The following is a 20,150-nucleotide window of genomic DNA, read 5'->3' on the forward strand; positions in this document are numbered from 1 at the left end:
TGAAAAAATTATGTGTAATGTCTTGGGAAATTATGAATTAAATCTTCTAGAAGAAGGAAAGAGTAGTTTTGGCCTAGCCTTGCTTATTACTTCCCTTTGACCCTGGGATACCTTTGAGGTGTGGGAGGTGTAGTTTCGGTTCATTCTTATTACCTTTTGATGTTGATGCAATTAACTTCTTTTGTATCCTTTATGCCAAGCTTTTCATTTCAAATACCAAGGATATATGGATGTATGTTAAGTGTGAACCACCTTGGCGTGATGATTAATTGTGGTACTAATGCTAACCCTCCTACCAAGACGATTGTGTGCTTGTTTTCTTCTATCTTTGGTTTTGCAAAGTGTGAATTTGAGGACAAATTCCTTTCAAGATAGAGAGAATGATACAAGCATGAAGAGAACAAAGAGTATAGGGTATTGCCAAAGGTTTAAGTTTCATATTAAAGACATTTTTGGAGCCTTTTCAAAGCCTTGTCCAAGTGAGGAAAGAAGGAGAATTTCCAACATCTCATAGGTGTGCCTCATCAAGGGAAAAATGGACTTTATACACTACTTTCCCACATTCAAGAGGCACCCTTTTCCTAGTCCTCATTAAGGGCATTTGAGTCATTATTTGTAATAAGTATAAATAGACATTTTAACTTCCATTTTCATTAGTTTTGATGAATCTTTGAGTTAATCTCATATTGTGGTTCATAAAGTAGTTATAGGGCTTGGAAAAGCTAGTAGAATTTGGGTCAACCTTGTGTTGACATCTTTGCATTGAAAGATGGGTGATTGAGGACTTTATCCCTTTGTATCCACCTAATTGTGTGGTGCTATCCATTGTTGGTGTGGTGTGTCTAGGTATTTGATACACACTTAGGTGCTATACATTGGTGGTGGTGTATGTCTCATTACTATCCTTTACGTTTAATGCAATTTTTATCTTGTTTCTAGTTGAATTTGAATGGTGTTTGTGTTGTTCTTCTTCATCTCACTTCTTCTAGTCTATTTTGTATTGTTGTTGTTCGGATTTGAAGTGTTTAGTTTCGGTTCTTAGGTATTTTCTTTTATCATAGGTGGCGTGTGACCTTATAGAATGGTTAAGTGGAGTTGCATTAAAGTATAGAAGGAGGGTGTAGTGATACGTCAAGTGTTTGAGGGGCTGAATAGTATTACATCCTGTCAAGTGTTTAGATACCATTTTACAAGGGTTACATTGTGATTAGTTGCTAATATTAGCTCCATTATGTGCTTATATTGAATATTAACTCCTTAAAGGAAGGAAGACTAATTCATTGTAATAATCACGTTGCACAACAAGGTATGTAAGGCTACTCTAGTTCATATTCCTTGGTGATGTCCTGTACTCATGTACCAATAAAGTAAGCTTCGTACATGATCTTTCCTGGTAAAAGATACATTCTGATGGTGTACAAACCCAACATTAGTTATTCGACCTTGTATTTACTGCCCATAGTCTAAAAGTATGTGTAAGTGTCACATGTTTTTCTTATATGAGTTAATAAGATCCAATATTATAAAAGTTAAGAGCCATATGCTGGATATACAATCTGTCCAAAATTACTTCAATTGTCTAATTGATCATATACTTCTTTTGGCTACACATATCTTTTTTTTAATATTATTCCCTTCGTGTTTAGGTATATAGTGACCTTATAGAGTCCTTACCTATTTAATATATAGTTTATATGTCCTTACGTGGCATACACATTTGTTCCTAATTAGAATATGCTGACATGCCTCAATAGTATCCATTCTCATGTACCTTACTAATATTTATTACCTAGTAAGTATTAATTGTACAAACCAAACCTCTTTAGTTGAGGAGTTACATGTCTCCACTTGATATGCACACATTCCCCCATTTGAAACATCAAAATTTCTTCATTTAAATCTGTCATAATTGACTGCTATATGCTATGTAAGATCAATGGAATCTTCCACAACCCATATATTCTATGTAATGTCACTTGCTCACTAGTTATACACCTTACTAGCTCATTTGTTGCATGTCTTATTTTCTTCACTTGTCACATGTCTTTTTGTCTCATTAATGAATGTGGTTTATTCCCAGTGAGGTTCATGGTGTCATACAAGTTCCAAAGTATTTATACATTGATGTTACACTTATTTCGCATATCATTGTTCTTGTCTGAATCAAATGTCTTCTTCTGTTGGTCCATAGCTCTAAAGCTTAATAATGTTATGACCACCAAAGGACAATCTCAAAAATTAATGAAATAAGGTAAACTGAATTTATGCATTTATGGGTGGTATCCCATGGGTGGAAGGAACACCTAGCATGGGTCAATCACAATATTACGGGTGGTATCCTAGGGGTGGAAGGAACACCTAGCATGGGTCAATCCCAATATTACGGGTGGTATCCCAGGGGTGAAAATAAAGCCTAGCATGGGTTGATCCCAATTTGTTTATTTATAAGGACTGTATCCCAAGGGTTAAAATACCTAGCATGGGTCATCCTCTTTTACCACTGATCAGCTGGTCATTTGTAATGTCTTAAAAAGTTAGTAATGCAAAGAACAGTAAAGCAAAGCAAAGAATGTAATGTACATAATTCTACAAGTGTAAGCAAAGGTTGTCTTCTCTCATTATCTATACAGTTGTACTTGGTTTCACTTGAGCTCTTGTTTTACAAATGGTTACTTTATGCCCTATATAATTAGTTAATTCTTTCGTACTGACGTCCCTCTCGGGAGACACAATGTTTCATGTCACAGGTACATGTATTACAGCTAATAGATCTCCCTAAAAGAAGCACATTTTACTCGACGGGTGTTCGAGAGCTTCAGGTTGATTTGGGGCTTTGCTGAGTCTTTAGCATGTATTAGATATTATAGTATATTTAAGGGTATGATGGGGTCTTATCCCAATATAAGTAAATATTTTCTATCTCTTATACGCTTTGTAGACTATTGCTAAAGTAAATCATAGTGGTGTTTTATTCTCTCGGAATCAAGGCCCCAACTGCTAAGTCATGCATATTTATTATGAGCCTATCTATGTTGGTCTTTTATCAAGGATTCTTACCTATACTTTTTAGAGCTTATAATTATTACAGTTATATGCATAGTAATCCCAAGGTATATGTTGGTTCTCTCGAGCCTTTAGGGCACTGGGTGCTTGATCGTCTCAACGGGATAGGAGGCGTGACACATATAGTGAATTTAATTTGTGGACTAGTAATTATTGAAGTTGTGAACTATTGACTTGGAAATGTTAACTAATGATTTAAAACTGCGAACTATTAACTCTGAAATATTAACTAGTAAAAAATGCTAACTAGTGACTTTAAATTTATAAGTAGTGGCTTGAACTATTTAAAATTACAGTATAGCAAGAGTAGCATTATTTTACTCATTAACTAGGCAAGTGCATGTTTTACTCTCACTAATTTACATTTTTCTATTTTCACTCCATTGTTTCACCTCCCCCAAATATAGCCATATCTTGTTTTCCTTTTTTCATCTTATTTTTTTATTATTTTATTTTTTTATTTTATTTTATTTTCATTTTTTAATTCCACTTTATTTTCTCTCTTCTTTCTTTTCTTTTTTTTTAATTTTTTGTTTTCTTTTGTTTTCCTTTTTGATATTTGAAGATAATTATCTCCATGATCTTTAAGATTTCAATATAAAACATCATTACTGTCTTTAAGATAATTATTAGTTTTTCTTCATCTTATTTTTTTTATCATTTTATTTTTTATTTTAATTTCTTTTTCATATTTTTATTTCCACTTTATTTTCTCTCTTCTATTTCTCTTTTCTTTCCTTTCTCATATCTTTTTTTTTCTTTTTCTATTTTCGTTTTGTTCTCATTTTTATTTTATTTTTTTCTTTTATTTTTATACTTCTATTTCTCTTTCTTCCTTTTTTTTCTTTTTCACTTCTCTTTTTTTCATTTTTTTTCTTTTTATATTTTTTTTTTCATTTTTCACTCTTCTATCTCTAACTTTTATTTTGAAAAGACAAATATTTATAGTACATATACATATTCAAAAAACATGCAAAATACATAGTCATACAGATTTGGATATGTATTTCAGTAAAAAACATACATACGTATTTACAAAATACATATCATATTCATATTAAACAGTAACAAACATAACTATACATATATCTTCATATGTATTTACAAAATACAAAGGTAACTCATATAAAATAAGAATATACATATGGATTAGGTATGTATTTTGTAAATACATATGCAGAGCTATATGTATTTTATGCGGTATTGACTTTGTGTTTGAATTGTACATACTATGTTATTTTAGAGGGTAACATATGTACTTAATTGTTTTCTTTTACTGTTTAAGATATGTATCATATATTATTTTATTACCTATATGTATATGTATATAATTGTCATTTTTGTTATAGAGATTTTGTGTCCTATATGTTTATATATACATGTGAGTCAGATATGTATTTCTGTAAATACATATGCAGATATATATATGTATATTTTTTACCATAAATACATATGCAGATCTGTATGTCTATTTATTTTATATATTTTTTGAATATGTATATTTGATATAGATATTTGTCTTTTAAAAATAAAAGACAGAGATAGAAGAGTAAAAAAAAAGAAATAGAAAAAACAAAAATGAAAAATAAATATTCGAATAAAAGAGTGAACAAGGAAAAGAAAAGAAGAAAGAGAAATAGAAGTGTAAAAATAAAATTAAAAAAAAACTAAAAAAAGGAAGAAGAAAACGAAAACAAAATATGAAAAAGGGAAGAAAAAAAAGAAAAAAATTAATAAAAAAAAGAAGGGAAATAGAAGAGAGAAAATAAAGTGAAAAGAAAAAAATGGAAAAGAAAAATAAATTAAAATGAAAAAGATTAAAAAATGAAAAAACTAACAAAAAAAATAGTTAGAGATATAAGAGAATGATATTTTGAAAATTTGAAGATCATGAAAATAATAATCTTCATATTTGAGTTTGATTTGGAAAAGGAATCTACTAATTTAAATAAGAGTAATTTATGGAAATTTAATTAGATGAGATAATTATTCCTTTTTTAACTCAACTAATTTGAGTAAAACAAGGGCAGTGTATGTATTTGTATAGCAACAGTTTACTTAAATACAAAATACAATTTGCTATTTTTCGTAATTATGAAACTATTGTTATAAAATTACAATTAAGGCTCTATAGTTGTTATTTCTGAAATTTTTCATATATATATATATATATATATATATATATATATATATATATATATTAGAATATGGATCATTGTTTGTGGATAAATGATATGGATTATGAAACTAGTGAGGTTTAAAACCCTAATATTTTTATGGTGTTAGAGGTTTTATCAATCACGCAATGTCACTAGACCTGTTTTTAAAAAATAGGGTGGTCAGGTGTCCTTGTAGTTTATGTAGGTGCAAAATATTTTTTCAACTATATATAGTTATGAATCATCTCAATCATAATATATTTAAGCCAAGATATTTTGTATGGGTCTATCATAGAGAAAGATATAGTTTGAATGGTATATTTTATATTTTCTCAACCTGTGAATGAATATAACATACTTGTACATGGTCAATATGCTTGGATTTAACATACCAGAGTTCAACATGGGGTTTAACAAGATAGGGTACAACATGATGATAGGGTTCATGAAGTTGTCAAGGTGTTTTTTGGATTTGAGGATGGGATAAAACCTGAACAAATTTAGAAGAAGCTCCCAATGAAGAATCAAGATACTTCTATCAATAATTAGAAGTGGCTAGTCGCCCACTATTTGAACAAAGTCCGTATTCTGCTTTATCTATTGCATTTAAACTAATGAGTATCAAATCTGATAAGAACGTTGCTCAAGATTCTATAGAAACTATAGTTGGTATTTTGGGTGAACTACTATTACGACCCGAGACTACCCTATAGTCATAACGCGGTGCATAAAGTCATAAGTGAATCCAAGCAAACCTATGGCATAGCATGACTAATGTTTGAATCAAAATAAAAATCACCTAACATAATATAAAATTGGACGTCTATTATCTATCTGAAAGCCGCTACTAAGATGAGTTATTAATAGAAACCTCGAACTAACTCTAACAATTTGAAAATTTAATGAACAAAATAATAAAGTAAACATAAGTCTTATCCATGAAATATAAGGACTTACTACACTCTGCTGATAAGAAAATAGGAGATCGTGCTAGCTATAGACTAGATATTAAGCACTTGAGCCTATATATACTAACAAAATAATATAGTATAAACGAAAGTATGCATTAGTACTTTAAATGTATAGAGCATGTGAGATAAACACTACATCCTATAATATGAACATGCTTAAAGTGACATGATAAACTATAACGCCCCAAATCTAGTACCCAGAACGTTGCACGATATTCATGACCCCAAAGGACAACAAGCTAACTCATGACTAATATCTGTACCTGTATACTACATAAAAACTGTATAATGTGGAAACATAAACTGAAAGGACATAAGGTTTAATACTAGTACATAACTGAAAATATGGTATATCAATGCCAAAATAACTGAAGTAACTGTCTGACATGCTATAGTCTAAAAGCCTCTAAACTGTCTGAAAAAGGAGTTGATGGGACATGTCCTCAACTAACTTTGACTACTGAAATAAATTGAAAACTAAAATAGTAATATAATTATCATTTCCTCAAAGGATGAAGACTCACAGCTAACTCTGTCTTCTGAACCTGGATGTTACTGATGTTTTGGAGCTCGTGCTTCTAAACCTATGGTATAAGAAACCATAGCACAAATACATTAGTACTTTAAATGTACTGTTATGCAAGTGAGTAGGTTGAATGCAAATGGTTCATATGCATGAACAATACTAACTAACTAACATGAATGTGAGAATATATACATGACTATGTAACTATAACTGAGATCATGATAGGACTGAATACTGAGTTCTGACTACTGAGTTTATTGATATTGACATCTGAGTCACTAATGAGTGAGAAAGACTGATATTATATTACTAAATACTAAGGGACTGATACTGTCTTACTGATACATGAATAACTGTGTCTAACAATTTTGATTATGAAGAACTGGTCTGGTTGACTGTATCTGATAGTCTTGAAGCGGAATACTGATAACATGAGTTCTGATAACTGACATAACTGATAACATGAGTGATTGTATCTGACAGTCCTGAATATGATGGAACTAGCTGAGTTTCGTACTATATCTGAATAACTAAATTTGAGACCAATCATATCTAGCGGGTGACCTCTAAATCTGATAATACTGATACTGACTGACTATAGTTGAGATCAGCCTTGTCTAGTGGGTGATCCCAGAGTCTATTTATAATAAAAAGGATTGACTGTATCTGACAGTTCTAAATCAATATTACTGAGCTGAATTGACTGTATCTGACAGTCCTGATTCTATAACTGAAACTGTAGGATGTATTCATCTAACCGACATGCCCTATACTATGCTAACTGGGGTCCAACCTGTACCCCAGTTGGAAGGGTGTCAGTACCGCACCACTGGTAAAGACAACTGTTGTAGAGTCAATCCTAATCTAGCAGGTGACCCCTGGATCAGTCCTATACATTTAAATGTTCTAATGGGTGATCCCTGAATATGTCAGTCCTATCTAATGGTGACATCTCATATCTACACTGGATACATCGTTTTGGAACTTAGGGATTGCTTCTAGGGATTTCAGTCCTGTCTAGCGTGTGAGTCCCCATCCCTAGGCTGGCTCAGTGTTGAATTCTACACCCATTTGAAAGACTCTGAACTGATTAACTGAGCTAAACTAATTAGCTGAACTGAACTGATAGTAGTAGTACTATCTAGTAGAGAAAAACTGAATTTACTGAGTTCTGTTAATTGACGAAATGTACTAAGTTCTGAGGACTGACTGAGAGTACTGTAGTTACTGAGATTGACTAGGAATACTTATGTTACTGAGATTACTGTGTACTGAGATCACTGAGATTATCAAAATACTGAGATTACTGAGATTTCTGGGTTTTCCTGAGTCACATGACTGACTGAGTTCTATAGATCATGGCTTGACTGAGAGTATCATGAAAACAAGATATGGCTCTAGGCACACAACTAATATTTTGGGTACAAGTACCCCCAGGACTTGATGGAAAGAAACTGACATAGCATGACTTACTTGAACACATGACTAACATCATAATCCATAATTCATATACTGAAGCACTTCATCAAACATATGATATGCATAAACTTGTACATAAGTGGGGATTTCATGATATCATACTAGTTGGGCACTTTTCCTTCATATAGGCATTTAATCAAACACATGTTAGGCATGGTACATATAAACACCATTATACAATAATTAAACATCATAATTTAACTCTAATTTCATCATCCTGGGGTTTAATCATAGGTTCACATGAATATACATCTATACAAATCAATTCCACATCACATTGATCACCCAACATGGATTTGAATTCAATTGATTATTCTCAACATAAAAAAAACAAACCCAACATGAAATTCATAAAGAAATCCATAAACTTAAACTTAGAAAAGAGATTCTTGGGCTTCATGGATGAAAAGAGTCCATGAATGAATACTATGCATACCTGGGATAAGATTCTTGATGTTCTTGAACTTGAAGGATTGGAATTCCCTTAGTTTTTGAAGAAGATTGGATTTTGTTCTTAGAGATTAATGTTAGAGAGAAACCCTAATCTTGTTTGTGGAATAATGATGAACCAAATGACTGATATTGAATATAAATGGGTATATATAAATGGGTGGTAAATGACCATAATATCCCTATTAAAACTACTTAAAAAAACTAAACGGAACCTGGGACGGTGGGTGCGACGGTCCGTCGCTAGGTTAAAGGTCCATAGCCTTGACCATCACTTCTAGGTAGAATGGGATCTCACTATTTGGGATACAACGGCTTAGACGATGGTCCATCGCAAGTTTGATGGTCTGCCAACCTGACCCCTCACCTTATCCAGAAGGTGGCCTCACTGTTTCCCTTGTGACGGCCTGAGCAATGGTCCATCGCTAGTTCGATGGTCCGTCGGCCTAGCCGTCGCTCCTAGGCAAAAGGTAGTTCTCACTGCCTTGCTACGACGGTCATGGTCAATAGTCCATCGCTAGTCCGATGGTCCGTCGGCCTTACCATCGCATCTGGGCAGTTTTACTGCCTTCTGTATTTTGGCTTTCTCCTCCGATGTCAGATTTTTATAAAATTAGTATCATTGGAAAGCTAATTCAATTTCCCATATGATAAAAAGTGAAAATGTTAAAAATACCACATGTACAAAAGTTTATTTATATTTTAAATCAAGCTTCTAACATTCTTGGAATAATTTCAAGCTAAGTAGAAGTGCGGGGTATTACAATACCTCCCCCTTGAGAAAATTCATCCTCGAATGAGAATGAGTGAGAGGAGAAGAACATAAACTGACGTAAATACTAAACATGAATAACTGGAACATGATCTCATGGCTGACATGACTAATAACTAAATATAACATACTGAACATGAATAACTGGAACATGATCTATAAACTGAATTAATGCATATCTAATGCATAGATAATTGACTCATGAATTCATGACTGAATGTCCTGATGAACTAAATTTCTCACAGTGAGAATGCATATTTGATGCATATTTAGATGACTGAACTGATATATGAATGCATGACTGAATATGCAAGAGTACTTAGTATTAAGTTTGTCATGGGGATTTGAGCATGAACTGAATACCAAGTTTGTAATGGTAATTTGAACAGAGAACTGAGGAAGTTTAAGAAAAATGCTACATAACTGAAAAGTACTGATGACCCTATGATTATGCTAGAAGAATGCATGAATGGGAACCTGAGAACATGACTGAGACTGAAATATGACATATAAAATAAATTTTGTGAACTGAACTGAGCCCCTAAATACATGGCTTACGAATGAGATCTTAACTTGAGGGCTAACTTATGAGTACCCTCTACTCTAACTGGATTCTTTATGCAAAGAGAAACTAAATTTAAGACATGAGAGCGTTGAGAAATAATGGGGTATCTCCCCCTTGGGACACTATGTCCCTCTAAGAAAGCTCACCTTACTGAGATAATGGGGCGATGCACAGGGCATCAACAGATTGATTCATGACTGAACAACTCATGCTAAAAATCTCAAGCTAAAATAAGAGCAAGAGATCTAACAATGCACATCATGAGTATGAAGGGCCTATAACGTACCCGATTCTATACTGGGGGAATTTCCTAGATCATGGCGAGTCTGAAGAGCATAAAACCTGTTCTGACACTGACCACTAGTGTTACTGGAAGTGATGCCCTACTGGCGCAAATCTTTTCCCTTCTGAGCCCTTACTCTACATTCCCGCAGCCTATGGCCTAGCTTACCACATCCATAACATACTTTGCTGCCTGCTCTACACATACCTAGGTGATTCCTACCACACTCTTCACAAAGCGTATAGGTAAGACTCTTGTTCTCACTACCCTAGGCCTCGTATCCTAGCGACCCATCATGATGATTATTCCTGAAATTAGGTACTGGTGCACTAGCTAAAGATGGAGCTGGGACTAAAAGCTTATAACTATATTAAGAACGGATACCACCCCTGACTTAGGCTGAGCAAGGCTAAAACTACCTATCCTCGCTCTCTTATTCTGCTTTTCCTTTATCTTAATATTTTGCTCTTCTATCTGCTGAGCATGGGTCATAAGTCTAGCAAAATTCATGTTACTATTCAGCATGGCGGATCTACACTTATTAACCACACTATCATTCACCCCTGACATAAACTTACTCATCTTGGCCCTACTATCTGCAACCACATGAGGGGCATAACTAGATAATTGAGTAAACTTAAGAGAATACTCTTTCACTGTCATATTGCACTACCTGAGGTTGATGAACTCTAGCACCTTAGCTTCTCTAAGCTCTAGGGGAAAGAACCTCTCTAAGAATGATGTGAAAAATTCATCCTATTCTATAGTCCTTACTTCATCTACCCTTTCTGACTTTCACTGCTTAAACCAAGTATGAGCCACATCCTGCAACTGATATGCAGCTAGCTCAGCACTCTCAATAGTATTCACCCTCATGATATCTATCATCTTCTGAACCTGATCTAGAAATTCCTGAGGGTCCTCATCTAACTTATACCTAAGAAAGAATGTAGGGTTCATTCGGGTAAAGTCTTGAATCTTGGCGGCAGCTGAGTTGGCCACTGGGTTGTCCGGAATGATAACTGGCCATTCATTTTGGATGATGGACAATTGAGTAAGAGTAGTGAATACGATCCTGAACTCTGCATGAGAAACATGATCGCCTAAAGGTTCTTCGGGCTGAGAGGATGACTGATTTTCGTTTCTTCTTTTAGGAGCCATGTTTTGTAGAAAAAAGGGAGAAATGGATTAGACTGAGAGTTTAACTTTGAGCCTATGCTCACTGGCATGACATGAATACTAAAAGAAGGGATACTGTTCCTAAAACATCTCATAGCCTTCTACACATAAGTGTGGTACATAATAAACGCATGTACACGACACTACTAGATGTAACTTTTCATAATCCTTAGGACGTTATTGAACCTTAGGCACTGATACCAAGTTTCTAACGCCTCGAATATGGTACCTAGAATGTAACACATTACTAATGACCCTAAAGGACCATAAGCTAACCCATGACTGATATCTGTAGATGCATACTGCATAAAAGACTGTATAATATGGAAACATGAACTGAAAGGCCATAAGGTTCAATACTAGTACATAACTAAAAATATGGTATATTAATACCAAAATAACTAAAATAACTGTCTGACATGCTATAGTCTAAAAGCCTCTAAACTGTCTAAAAAAGAGTGATGGGATATGTCCCCAACTAACTCCAACTACTGAAATAAACTAAAAACAAATATAGTAATATAATAATCATGTCCTCAAAGGATAAGGACTCACAGCTGACTCTGATTACTGAACCTGGATGTTACTGATGCTCTAGAGCTCGTGCTTCTAAACCTATGGTATAAGACACCATAGCACAAATGCGTCAGTAATTTAAATATATTGGTATGCAAGTGAGGTAGGCTGAATGCAAATGGTTCATATGCATGAACAATACTAACTGACTAACTAACATAAACGTGAGAATACATGCATGACTATATAACTGTAACTGAGATCATGATAGGACTGGATACTAAGTTCTGACTACTGAGTTTACTAATATTGACATCTGAGTCACTGAAGAGTGAGAAAGACTGACACTATAGTACTTAATACTGAGGAACTGATACTATGTTATTGATACATGAATAACTATGTCTAACAGTTCTGATTATGAAGAACTGGTCTGGTTGATTGTATCTTACAGTCTTGGAGCTGAATACTAATAACATGAGTTCTGATAACTGACATAACTAATAGCATAAATTACTATATTTGACAGTCCTGAATCTGATGGAACTAGCTGAGTTGCATGCTATATTTTAGTAACTGAATCTGAGATCAGTCCTATCTAGTGGGTGATCTCTAAATCTAACGATATTTATACTGACTGACCATAGTTGAAATCAACCCTATCTAGTGGGTGATCTCAGAGTCTATTTATAATGATAAGGATTGACTATATCTGACAGTCCTAAATCTATACTACTGAGCTGAATTGACTATATCTGATAGCCTTGATTCTATAACTGAAACTGTAGGATGTATTCATCTAACTGACATGCCCCATACTATACTAATTGGGGTTCAACCTATAACCCTAGTTAGAAGGGTGTCAGTATTGCGCTACTGGTAAAGGCAACAGCTATGGAGTCAGTCCTAATCTAGCGGGTGACCCCTGGGATCAGTCCTATACATTTAAATATGCTAACGAGTGATCCCTGAGTATGTCAGTCCTATCTAATGGTGACATCTTATACCTACATTGGCTATGTAGTTTTGGAATGTAGGGATTGCTTCAAGGGATCTTAGTCCTTTCTAGAGGTAAGTCCCCATCCCTTGGCTTACTCAGTGTTGAATCCTACTCCCATGTAAAAGACTCTAAACTAATAAATTGAGCTGAACTGATTAACTAAACTTAATTGATACGAGTGGTGTTGTTTAACGGAGCTAAAATAAATTTACTAAGTTCCATTAACTGACAAAATGTACTGAGTTCTGAGGACTGACTGAGAGTACTGTAGTTACTAAGATTGACTAGTAATACTTAGGTTACTGAGATTACTGAGTACTGAGATCACTAAGATTACCAAAATACTGAGATTACTGAGATTTTTGGGTTTTCCTGAGTCACATGACTGACTGAATTCTATAGATCATGCTTGACTGAGAGTATCATGAAAACATGATATGGCTCTAGGCACACAGCTAATATTTTGGGTACAAGTACCCCTAGGACTTGATGGAAAGAAACTGACATAGCATGACTTACTTGAACACATGACTAACATCATAATCCATAATTCATATACTAAAGCACTTCATCAAACATATGATATGCACAAACTTGTACATAATTGGGGATTTCATGATATCATACTAGTTGGGCACTTTTCCTTCATATAGGCATTTAATCAAACACATGTTAGGCATGGTACATATAAACATCATTATACAATAATTAAACATCATAATTTAACTCTAATTTTATCATCCTGGGGTTTAATCATAGGTTCACATGAATATACATCTATACAAATCAATTCTACATAACATTGATCACCCAACATGGATTTGAATTCAATTGATTATTCTCAACATAAACAAAATAAACCCAACATGAAATTCATAAAGAAATCTATAAACTTGAACTTAGAAAAGAAATTCTTGGGTTTCATGGATGAAAAGAGTCCATGAATGAACACTATGCATACCTGGAATAAGATTCTTGATGTTTTTGAACTTGAAAAATTGGAATTCCCTTAGTTCTTAAAGAAGATTGGATTTTGTTCTTTTAGATTAATATTAGAGAGAAACCCTAATTGTGTTTATGGAATAATGATAAACCAAATGGCTGAAATAGGATATAACTGGGTATATATAAGTGGGTGGTAAATGACCAAAATACCCCTGTTAAAATGACTTAAAAAAGACTAAACGGAACCTACAACGGTGGGTGCGATGGTCCATTGCTAGGTTGACGGTCCATCGGCCCCGATTGTTTCTTCTAGGAAGAATGGGATCAGTCTAGTTGGGGTGCGATGGCTTGGGCGATTTTCTATCATAAGTTCGACGGTCCGTCAACCTGACCATCACACCTTATCCAGAAGGTGGCCTCAAATTTCCCTCACGATGGTTCGTCGCTAGTCTGACAATCCATCGACCTGGCCGTCACTCCTAGGCATAAGGTAGTTCTCACTGCCTTGCTGTGATGGTCGTGGGCAATGGTCCATCACTATTCCGATGGTCCATCAGCATCACCGTCGCATCTGGGTACTTTTACTGCCTTTTGAATTTTGGCCATAACTTTCTCCTCCGATGTCGAATTTTGACGAAATTAGTATCGTTGGAAAGTTAATTCAATTTCCCACATAAGAAAAAGTAAAAATATTAAAAATACCATATGTACAAAAGTGGATTTATATTTCAAAGAAAGCTTCTAATATTTTTGGGATGATTTCAAGATAAGTAGAAGTGCGGGGTATTACATAAACTAAACATGGGACTAAAATCTGTAAATTGATGCAATGATAAGTAATAAACATATAACATTATAAAATGTTGAATAAAATAAATATAAAGTCAAGCAAGGTCTGGCACTAAACTGTAAGACATTTTTGTATTTGACATGTACCATGTAGGCAACATGGAATTCAACCTATAGCCCAAGTAGCAGGGGTGTTCTATACCTTGCCAAGGGAAAGAACCATGAATGGCATGAATCCACACGTGATCCCATTAAGGGAAAGGGAGACACTCTTAATAAGAGATGACACATTTAAGCTATGGTGACATGTAGTTTGGGACTTAGATTATCCAAACATATATCCCTTTGGTACTAAGTACTACTCCCAACTAAAAGTAAACTAATATACTAAAATGCTTAATTGTGTCGATATTCAAAAATTGAAAGCAATGTGCTTTATCTAAAAGCATTCTAAATCATGGAAACTAAAGGACTAGATATTTAACTAACAAGTCATAATATCCTAGGTCATCGGGTGTTCGTACTCACCATATCTGAAGAGTGAAACTAGTCATGGAAATTTTATAATCTGGACATAATAGAAAATTTCATAACTCGAGCCCAAATTCAAGAATTTAGAAATGTAGGATTTCATATTCATGAGTATATAAAGATGCTAAAATTTAGGGGAAAAGCTAGATTCCTAGTATTGGCAAAGAAAGAAATTGAAAAATAATGGAATACACACTTTTCATGGAAATCCTATGCTTGAAGAATGAATTAAAATAAGAAATTGAGTTACCTTTGGGACTCAATGAGTGAAAGGAAAACCATTTGAAATCCCACCCTCTGTGTGTAGACCTAGGTGAATTATTTTAATTTGAACCTTGAGACTAAAAACCCCTAATTCTTGTTTTGGAAGATGAAATTACCTATTTTTTGGTTGTCAATCTATTTCTTGGTAATGAAAGACTAAGGATAATTATAGGCCTAATAATCCACTTTGGGATATTTTAGATGACATATTTTAGGGGTTTAAATAATGAAAAAAGAACTAGAACACCCCTTATAAATGTAACTAAAAAGCGAACAGCATGTGAAGTATATACCATCCTACGATTATGGGACCCATCTTTGATCGTGGGTGGTTCTTGTGGGTTGTTGGTTGGATTGGTGTCATCTATGCACTCCATTATATGAGTCATAGTATGACTTATAGGATCTACCCAAGATATCATACCTTAGTCTATTGACGTCTAAGCCAAATCAACTTTAGTAACCAAGATCTTACCTATGATTGTGTGTTCTACCTATGGTCATGGGATACATTCATAGTTAGGAGGTTGATCTATCAAATTGCATGTGTTTGGGGTTGTTTTATAAAGATGAAATCATGGTACAATCATACAATCTATTCATTATTGCACCATATTTCGTGTGATCTCACTGTTGGATAGTGCTTCACTAAAATGGTCATAACTCTTAGCTATGAAATAGGATCAATGTAATGATATAATTTTTAAGGACTTATGTGAAATTTGAGCCTGGAGTATCTAATTTTATAGGGTAACATAGTTCATTTGCATTTAAGGGATTCCAACTGAATCTCGATGGATCTGTGGAGACTTAGAATTCCCCATGTCTCCAACTAGTGTTGTGCACCTGTATTTGTGATTGAGCAGTCTCAGATGCAACTTATTTGATCAGCATCAAGCGTCGTATACACGACATCTTGGTCACGATAGCAATGCTCGAAATGAAATAAAAGGTTGCATATGTGATGCCTTTCCTCAGGCCAGGTACTGCATACGCGACCCGATGATTGCATACATGATGCTTGGGTCCTTTACATACCCATATTTTTTCATTTTCCACTATTTTTGAGACTTGGAGCTAGGGTATCTTGATTTTGATAAATTTCTTCAACTTTTATGCTTGGGTAAGCTCTATAACACCTATTTCAACTACTTTCTCCAAATTTTATGATGTAATTCTTGTTTAAACGTGAATTAAAAGGAAGAAATTGGGGATTTTGCCCCATAAGACCTAAAAATTGCAAATCTCCAATTTAAACTTCAATTTCAACCTATTTTTCACTTGACTAAGTTTCTAATCTTATAATTATCACTTTTCTTTCGATTTTATCTTCAAAACAACTTTAAATTCTTGATTCTTAAATGAATTTCAAGGATTGTTGTCGATAAATCTTAAAAATAGTTTTTATTTAATTAGGACCTCATTTTTAAATTGTTTTTACTTGAGTTTTCAGCTATAGACTCCTAAAAATATAGGGAACATGGTTCATAAACAAATTTACGATTATGTCCTTTTTTTGGAAACCTATTTCAAGGGTCTATTTTGACCCCAATTCAAAAATAGAAAATATGGATATCATTGGATTTCTTTTAACGCATAGATTTTATATTTCTATGTTTGAATGGATTCCGAGTCCATTCGCAAGAAGTAAACTTCGGGTGGAAGGCTTTTGGATTAATTTTTGGCATTCAAGGTAGGTTATGACTTAGCTTTCTTCAGACTGAGTGGGGTAGTTAATGTCGATATAAAATCATGTTATGGGTGTGGGAACTAATCATAAAAATATCTATAATTACTGTATTATGCCCATGTGAAGTCTTATATTTTGTTGTGTTTGGTGATTATGGAATATTATGCATATATGTGATCGTGTACAAGCAGAATGTATTATCAATGGTGTATTTACTTATATTATACTCTCTTGAAATATGATTTATATTAGCATTCATAGATGATTAGAAGTATTAAGTGGATTGTTAACTCACTTCGATGGTTGTGAGAAATATATCCTCATATCATACACATTCATGAATCATTGGTAACACTATGGAAATTCTTGAAATATTGGGAACACTGGCTTTTTCTGATAGAAATGTGACATCTTAAAACCCTCTATTGATGGATGTGTTGAAGAAGAGTTAGGATATTGGTATTGGTTATTAGTTGTATACAGGTTGACGAACCCCCATAGGTCCAACATTAGGAAGCCTTAGCTCCGTAGATGTATACGGAGGTTATGTGACAACCTCGAGCAACATCATTATCATCATTATCATCCTATTGCATTTGTTTTATGTTGTACTTTTCTGCGGTGCATTGTTTTATTTGATATGATTGTTGTCTATGTGTATTTCTTCCTTTGCTACTAGTATGTTTTATATCTGTCTTCCTATATGCTTTTTTATATCTATTATGTCAGATGTGTATATTATTGAACTATTAGTAGAGATGGTGTGGGCAACCATTTTAGATATTTTTGGTTATAGGTGATGTTCCCTTAGTGTGTATTTTGTATGCATTATTTTCCTTCTTTGTACAATTAGCCTATAATATCTACTGAGTACAACTAGACTATACTCACCCTATTGTACCCTTTTAGTATAGATAAAGGTTAGAGTGTACCTTATGGTGGTTGAATTTGATTTATAATTTGGAGCTATTCGAGGTAGCTATTGGAATCTTACTTCTGGAGTTTACTGCTACCTTTGTTTATTTAGACTATGTCTTTATTTTACATTCAGAGATAGAGTTGTTCCTCTTTTGAATATCTTATGTATTTTGATCTCAGGTTGTCCTAGTTAGTTATTATGATATGACACTAGGTTTTGGGATTATGGTATGATATCTTTGGTTATGTTCTTCCACTTTTATTATATTTTGTGGTTTAGCCACATTCTAGAAGCCTTACTTTAGGTTATTACTATTATTTTCCTTTTTATATCAATTTGTGTCATAAGCTTACTTGTCAAGACTTGCTGCAACGAGTGTCATCATGACCATTAGTTTTTGGATCATGATAAATTGGTATTAGAGCAACCAAGTTCATTGGTCTCAATAGTGTAAGAATGAGGTGTCTAGTAAAAACTCATGGATTGGTACATAGATGTCCCTATCTATCTTTGAGAGTCTAAAAGATGTGTTTAGGAAATTTCTATTATTTTTTCCTTATCCTGTGAATTTTATTCAAACTTGTTTTCTAAGTCATATTTTACTTTTTTCTGCATAGGTGGTGATGACTATATCTTATGAGGTTAGATATGAAGCCTCTATTTGAAGAAAAAGCCCAGTCTAGAGGGTGGGATGGGCCTGAGGTAGTGGACAAACACATAGATCTGCCCCATCTAGGAGTAGTTCTAGTGGACTCTGCCCTAAGCCACATCTTAAGCATGTTAGAGATGTGGGTACTACTTTGGTTCTACTAAGTTCTTATACCTTAATATTAAAGGGGTTGTTGATTCTCTGATTGACCCATTTGGAAAGTGCTTCTTTGAGTGTGCCTGGTGTTCCCCCAACTCTTAGTATTCTACCTCCGTCTATGACAGAGTCTTCTTATAGTGTTCCTCTAGCACCAAGTATAGATCCTCTAGTAGTACCTACTTCTGCTTTTGGTACTTCATAGACTCCTATTGTTATTCCTCTTCAGTACCTGCATCTGAGTATGGTATTTTGATATTAAGGGTTCAACCTTTATCTATGTTACCTCCATGAGTGGTATCTTAGCCTGTTAGATTCATTATGTCTCTGCTTATTGTGAGTATAGTTATGTCTTCAAATGATCAAAAGAGGTTGAGAAATTTACTATTTGGGTTCTCTTAAGTTCAGTAGTGTTATGGGTAAGGATGCCTATGATTTCTTGAATAATAGTTGTGAGAAGTTGCATAACCTTGGGTTGCTTAAGTTAGATAGTATTATGTATACTACTAATCAGTTGAAGGACACTGATAGGGATTGGTGGAGGTCAATTATTTGTTGTAGACCTCTTAATTCTCATAAGATGATTTAGGATCAATTTGTTGAGGCCTTTTTGGAGAGGTTTGTTCCTCACAGTATGAGGGATGGAATGAGGGATAAGTTTGATCACTTTGAGTAGGGCTCTATGTCTGTTGCAGAGTAAGAGGCATGCTTTTATGCCTTCTATAGATATTCTTTTTCCAGCATTGCCACTGAATTTGAGAAGATTCAAAATTTTGTGAAGGGGTTGAATGTTTCTCTGCTGGTAGCTACATCTCAAATGGTAGTGTTTGGAGCATTATTTTAGAGTATAATGGATCATGCTAAGATAAATGAGGGTATTCTTCGAGCATATGAGGAAGGAACTAAGAAGGTATGCCACCTAGGCAAGTTTAAAGGTCATACTTTTTGAGGTAGGGATTCTAGAGATTTCTATGGTTATCATGGTAGACCCATGTAGGCAGCCTTATAGAGATTAGGTAGTAGGTCTTCTGGTGTATCAGCTCTAGATAGCTACTTTGGTACAATCGTACATGCTTCTACTGAGTTAGGCCATAGAGGATGTTATGTATGTCATAAGATTGGTCACTTGCCAAGGACTATCCTCTCCATGTGTTCAGAGCTACACTTATTTTAGCTGTGAGAGGTAGGGGTTCTACCAGAGTTTCATGGGGCAGAGGTAGTAGATCTTATGGTGGTGGTCGTGG

The sequence above is a fragment of the Capsicum annuum genome, chromosome 10 (genome assembly GCF_002878395.1).
Source record: "Capsicum annuum cultivar UCD-10X-F1 chromosome 10, UCD10Xv1.1, whole genome shotgun sequence".
Lineage (NCBI taxonomy): Eukaryota > Viridiplantae > Streptophyta > Magnoliopsida > Solanales > Solanaceae > Capsicum > Capsicum annuum.